Genomic DNA, 6951 nt, shown 5'->3' with positions numbered 1-6951 from the left:
AAAAAAAAAAAAAAAGAAAACAAATGATACAAAGTTGCTGTTTCTATTTTCCTCAACTTTTTGTGGAGAGAGAGTCCCGTGTAGCTCAGGTTGGCCTCAGATTCACCATGTAGTAGACGAGGATCTTGAACTCCTGATCCTACTCCACCTCAGAAGTGCTGTGGCACCATGACACCTGACCGGGCAAGGTTATAATCCCAGGCTAGGGATGTAGTTCAGTCAGTAGAGTTCTTACATAGCGTGTATGAAGTCCTGGATTTGATTACATGCATGGTGTAAACTCCGCATAGTGGTGCAGACTTGGGGCTAACTTGGGATAAGAGAGAGAAAGAGAAGAGAGAGGAACGGAAAGGGAGGGAGAAGAACGGAAAGGGAGGGAGAAGGAGGGAGAGGAAGGGAGAAGGAGGGAGAAAGGGAGAGAGAGAAAAAAATAAAGGAGGCAGGAGGCAGTTGTGACGGATAGGGATGCTGGTGCATGCCATAGCTGGTGAAACCTGTTTTACATTCTATGGACAGAAGACTCCTGCAGTTCATGCTTTTTTCTACTTGGCTTTTAGAATCACAACTTCATCAGTAAGACTCTTGAGGTTGTAAGCAGAAGGTACTCTTGCAAAACTATTGTCCAAAATTATTGTCCCTTACTTACCCATTCAGGCTATTCTTTTCTCCCATCAGTACCATGCTAGTTAGCTAGAGATGCTGTCTTATAAGGCAAGAAGATACCCAGAGGAACAACAAGTAACGTCACAGGACTGCTTCTTCATCATACAGGAAGAATCCGTGTGGTGGCCTCTCCTAGGGGCTTGCTGCCTAAACTGCCCATAACACTAAAGGGTAATTCATTTCATTTAGTTTATATCCAAATACAAAACCCAATATCCTTAAATTCTCTGTGTGTTTGTGTGTTTGCTTATGAGCATGTGTACATGTGTGTATGTGCATGTTCTTACCTAGAAAAACTGTTCTTGCAAGAGCCAATTGTCCTTTCAGGGTTTCTCCTGGCTGCAACCTGATCTTATTACTTGAGTTGGTTCATTATCAGAGTGAGTGCAGTGAGTCTGGGTGTGCAGGACAGCATCAGAGCCAGCAAGAGTGTCTATGCTGAGCAGGTATGTGGACAGAATCGAAGGAACTTCTATAGTAGAAGCAGATGAGCCAGGGTTGACAATTGCTCTGCCTTTGACTTAGAGCTGTGTGGCCCAGGGTCCATGACAATGACAATACAAACATCATGTAAAGGAAGTAGATCTCAGATGTTATAGTTTCCAACCAACTAAGCTGTTCACATGAAGGGGGAAATCCCTAGAAAAAGAACCCTCCACAAACACCAACACCAGTACCAGTACCAACACCAGCACCAACACAAGCACCAACGCCAGTACTGACACCAGCAGCAACACCAATACCAGCACCAGCACCAACACCAATACTAGCACCAGCACCAGCACCAACACCAACACCAACACCAATATCAACACCAGCACCAGCACCAACGCCAGCATCAATACCAGTACCAGTACCAGCACCAGCACCAACACCAACACAAGTATCAGCACTAATAGCAGCACCAGCACCAGCACAGCACCAACACAAGCACCAACACCCATACCAGCCCGAGTACCAGCACCAACACAATATCCAGTACCAACACAATCACCAATACCAACACCAGCACCAACACCAACATCAGCACCAACACAAACACTAACACTAACACCAGCCCCAACACAAACACCAACATCAGCACCAACAGAAACACTAACACCAGCCCCAACACCGATACACATTCCTTTTAACCACAATGATTCATTGGAGCCACAACTAGCTTTCACAGGATGAGTGATAGTTCCATAATGGAAAATAAACTCAACAAGGCTTAATACCCTTGACAAAAATTCTCCATGGGTAAAATGTGGTGCCAGATTAAATCATGGTTCCCTAAAGAAATCTCAGGACAAAGAGCAAGAAGAAGTGGGGTGGCAGTAGTCAGTCTCTGAACCCCCCACACCCCCGTTTAGCATTTCTAACACTGTTCTCAATCAAAGCAACCATACATAACCTTTTCTGAGTGAGAGATTTCCTTATAGAAAGCAGAGAAACTGGACAGATTTCCCATGAAACCATGATGAATCTACGTTTGTCCAGGTCATGGTAGGGCTACCTGCAGACAAACAAGGGCAAGAAGCAAAATCATATCCACAAAAGGTCTGGGGAGGTAGAAACAGAATTCTGGGGTCAGAAGGGATCTCGCTCACATGTTTTGTTCACACCCACACTCTCAAAGCCCTTGGGAATTCCTTGTGCTTGAAGACCTTCAAGGACAATGCCTGATCTGGTGTCTAAGAATACTCACTGTCAGGAAATTCGGCTTCGTGAGTAAATTCAGACTCGTCGCACGCCCATTTCCTCTGACTCTGTTCTCTGGGGGAGATGGAGCACACCCAGTGAACACACGTGAAGGTTGTCACCAAAATAGCCACTGTCCATCCTGTCCCAGCCTCTTCGCTTCAGGATCAGTGGCCTCAGCTCCCTTTATCTCTTCTCTTGGCTCTTACTCTCTGAGCCCAGCTCCACCCATGCCTCACCTTTAAATTGTGTTCTAGTCTATTGGTTTTAAGGTGATCAACTGTTCCAGTGTGACACAGACTTCCTGGTTTGAATGCCAGTGCTAAAGCAAGGGAAGTCTCAGATAAATGGATGTGTGTTGGCTCTGCTGCCTGTTTCTAGAATAGAAACGCTCCAGTGGATGAAGGACCATCCCAAGACAGGAGGGGCCATCTCAAGGAATACTGTGCTACCAACCCGGGTCTGAAGGCAGGGAGACAGTCTTGATAAGTGTTTGTGGTTCTCTTCTCAGCCCATACGTCCATGTGGAGGGGACAGACAGAATGCAGCACACATGTCTCCTGACATCGTCGGAGGCAGTTAGAAAGAGGAGCAAGACATGGGGCAAATATGAAATATTTGAGAGGAATGAGAAATGGGAAAAAGAGGAGTGTCCTGGAAAAGAGGAGAGCCTGGTGCCAAAACAAGACAGAGAGTAGGGGCTGGCAAGGCAGCTCAGTGGGCAGAGTACTTGCCTGGCATGAACAAATCTCTGGATTTGATCCCTAACACCGAATAAATAAGGCAGGGTAGCACACACCTGTAGTCCCAGAGCTTGGGAGTTAGAAGTGAAGGATCAGAAGTTCAAAGTCACCCTTGTCTACTTAGGGAGTTTGGGACCAGTCTTGGCCACATAAGTTTCTATAGAGGGGCAGGGGAAATAATTTTATAAATATATGGAAAGACAGGGAGAAACTGACTCATGAGTTTGAATGCTTGGTCCATAGGGAGTGGCACTATTAGGAGGTGTGTGGCTGTGCTGAGTAGGTGTGGCTTTGTTGGAGGAAGTGTGTCGCTGAGACTGGGTTTTGAGGTCTCAGATGCCCAAGCCACACCCAGCGGGACAGTGACTTCCTGCTGCCTCTGGATCCAGATGTAAAACTCTCAGCTGCCTCTCCAGTACCATGTCTGCCTGCATGCCACCATGCTTCCTGCCCCTGATGACAAGAGATACAACCTCTGACTTGTAAGGCAACCCCATCAAATGTTTTCTTTTTAAAGAGTTGCTGTGGTCATGGTGTATCTTCACAGCAATAAAACTCTAAGACAAGCTCAAAGATCCAATCTGGGTTCCTGTCTCCCAGGTTTTGACTAAGGCTCAAGGATAGGCATGCAGCTCCATTGGTAGAGTGCGCGCTTAGTGTGCACAAAACACGGAGCTCATTGCAACCCAGGTGGCCGCACAGGCCTGTAACCCTAGCACTCGGGAGCTGGAGGCAGGATGAGCAGAAGTCCAAGGCATTCTTTGTTATTGTATCGAGTTAAAGGCTATGCAGCAAGCAATACATGAGATTTGTCTGAAAAGAAATCAAATAAGTCTCAGGGATGTTAAGAAGCCTCCCCACAATTGAGGTTAGAAGATTTTAGTACAAAACTCATGGCTCTGGGGCCAGGGTTTTAAACCACTATGTTTCTTCTTGAAAACTTGCTTCTTGATATGTGGAACCCAGATGTTCTGGATCTAGAATCTAGACAATTTGGAAAGGGTTTTTAAACTGTCTATGAATTTTTGGTATACATCAAAAAAAAAAAAAAGACAAGAATCACCCTAAGACCTTTGTGTGTGTGTGTGTGTGTGTGTGTGTGTGTGTGTGTGTGTGTGTGTGGCATAGGTACCTATGCATGTAGAGACCAGAGGTTCACAGCAGATGTCTTTTTAAATACTCTCCATCTTCTATACTGGGACAGGGTGTTTCCCTTGAAAATGGAGCTTGCAGATTAGACTACTGTAGCTCACCGGCTTTCTCTGGGATTCCCCTGTCTCTGTCTCCCGAATGCCTGGATTACAAGCAGGTCAGCACAGCCACCTAGTGTACATAGATTCTGAACTCCGGTCCTCGTGTTTTAAGGGGAAGTACTTTCCATTCTGAGTCATCTTCCAAACACTAGGATTATCTTTCTTCAAACAAAAATGCTTAAGTGAGTCGGCCCCCTTGGGTCTGGCTCCCCTGAAGTGGTCTCTGGGGTGTGATCTTGTGCCTTGTGTCCTGGCTCCCTGTCAGCTGCTGTCTTACACCCAGGGTGGAGGCCTATTCTCTCAGCTGCTATTCATATCTATATTTGTTCATGGGCTTCCTTCCTGGTTCCCCTTTCACTTCAAGATCTTCCCTTCTCGGCGGCTTTGGCTTGGATGTCTAACTTCAAGCATAACCCCAAATCCAAACCACAGATAATGCCCCAAGCAGAAGCTTATTTCCCATTCTTCTTTATTGGGGCTTGGTCCTCAAAGGATAAAGGCTCAGTCAGAAGCTAATGCTCCTCAACTCATCCACAGGGGATTAAGTGACAATAAAAAAGGAGTTGGGCTTTCCGTCTCTTTGAACCAAGTGAAGAGTATGTTACACTCTTACATATTTGCCTCTTGCTGGCGGTGTTTTAGTGACGATCTAGTAGTGAAGGAAGCTCCCATCACGTCTGTTTTGTAAGTGTGAGGGCCTGTGTCAGTGCAAAGTGCTTCTGTGGACACCTGGGTGTGAAACCCTAGCTGCAGGGGAGTCGAGTCGTTTTTAGCTAAGACTCTCAGTCAGCCGTTTTAGTCTGCTGCGTGCTTGATAACTCATTCTCCTGACATCGTCTTCCTTTAATGCAAACCCTTCCAAAGAAAAGGGCTCCTGCAGCCCAGGCTCCTCCTGAACTCAGTAGCCAAGAATGACCTTGTACTCCTGACACTCCTGCCTCTGCCCCGAGAATAAAGGCAAGTCCCCCAGAGACGGCCTGTGTAGCCTGGAATGGAACCCGGTGCCCTTATGTACACTAGGTAACCTCTCTACGCACTGGGTCACATCCCTAGCCTTCTGCTACAGTTTTAACTGTTTATTTTTAATGGGTGCCCTCAGCTGAATCAGAGAGTCCAGCAGCATGCTACTTTTTAGTAAATAATAAGGATTAAGTATTGAAAAGACTGACTGGTTTAGAATAAGGGTTAAGTATTAGATGAACTGTGCTGAGCTTAGAGGCACAAGCCTTTAATCCCGGCATTTGGGAGGCAGAGACAGGCAGACTGCTGCTGATTGTGGCCAGCCTGGTCTACACAATGAGTTCTAGAACAGTCAGAACTACATAGTGAACTCCCCCACCTTAAAAATTTATTAGATCAACTCTGAACAAAACAATCAAGTTGAATAAAATATCTAAGAAAAGGGAGTTGGGATACTGTCAGGGCTGTATATTTTAGGGCTTATTAAGCTGTAGAAGGTCGTAAGGAAGAGGGTAAGGATGAAGAAAAGAAAAGACACAGGAAAAGGAGATGTTGCTGAGTGTGGAAGGTCTCTGACACCGTGGAGAAGCATGAGCAGTCCCCAGCTCCAACTGGGCTACACTCACACAGAAGCCAAACCAGCATGAGGCACAAATGGGGGGCAGACATCAGAGCAGGAGACAAGAGGGAGCGAGAACACTTTTGCCCCACTGCTGCAGGGGCAAAAGGAGAAGCCGTCAGATCCTCCTGGCTCTAGTGGGTCCCATTGTGTGTATGGCAGAGAGAAGGGGACTGTGGTCTCTGCAGTCTGTGTCCTCAGGTCTATGGGGTTTGGGGGCTGGAGTCCGGCTTCCCAGACATCCTCTGTGCTTTTCTCTCTGTTACTCAATGTAAACTCCACACTCGAGGAAGAAAGTTGCTGGATTGGTTTGCTTGTTTTTTGCCATTTCCAACCCCTAGACACTAGCCTTTCTGTTCTCTTGTTGAACACTCCTAGAATTAGAAAGAATACCAACTGTATCCAGTGCAGTAGTTTTTAGACGTAAGATTTCAAATCCTCCTGAGAGTCAGCATGACTCCTTCAGCGTCACTGAGAGCCGGCTCCGGGTGGGCAGTTTGTAACAATGCTCACAGTGATGGATGCTCTCCTCGTGTACCTGGGTGTCCTTGACTCTGGCTAGCTCCTTCTCCATTCTCCTGTGACCTGTAGTCTAACAGGGACTCACCACATCCTGAGAAAAGCCTTCCCGGGCCCCTGCCCACCACTCATGTGATTCCTTAGGCTGAAGCAAGGTCCACCTACTGGACACTCCATCAGCCATGGCAGCCATGGCTCCGCTGCCGGAGTTTGGTCATTCTTTCTCTGCAGGTTTTGTTTTTTGCTTTTGTTGCTTGCTTCATTGGTTGATTAGCTCGTTTGGGATTTTTGAGACATGGTTTTGCTGTGGAACCTTGGACACACTAGAATTACCTATGTGCATCAGGCTGATGTGAAAATGGCAAAGATTTGCATGCCTCTGGGTCCCAGGCATATGTTACCACGTCCACGTGGTTCTTGTTTTATGAGACAGGGTCTCACTCGGTAGCTAGCCTGATCTTTTGGCATTCCTCCTGCCTCGGCTACCCAAATCCCGAGGTTACAGGAACGA

General features: G+C 46.8%; 1 pseudogene; it reads right to left on the bottom strand.

Moving 5' to 3' along the window:
• LOC113456199 overlaps window positions 1-6633 on the bottom strand; it is a 17248-nt pseudogene extending 10615 nt beyond the window's left edge.
• Window positions 6634-6951: the final 318 nt, after the last annotated feature.

Source organism: Microtus ochrogaster, chromosome 6 (genome assembly GCF_000317375.1).
Source record: "Microtus ochrogaster isolate Prairie Vole_2 chromosome 6, MicOch1.0, whole genome shotgun sequence".
NCBI lineage: Eukaryota > Metazoa > Chordata > Mammalia > Rodentia > Cricetidae > Microtus > Microtus ochrogaster.
Note: the sequence above shows the minus strand (reverse complement) of the source record. Positions and strands in the feature narration are given on the sequence as shown.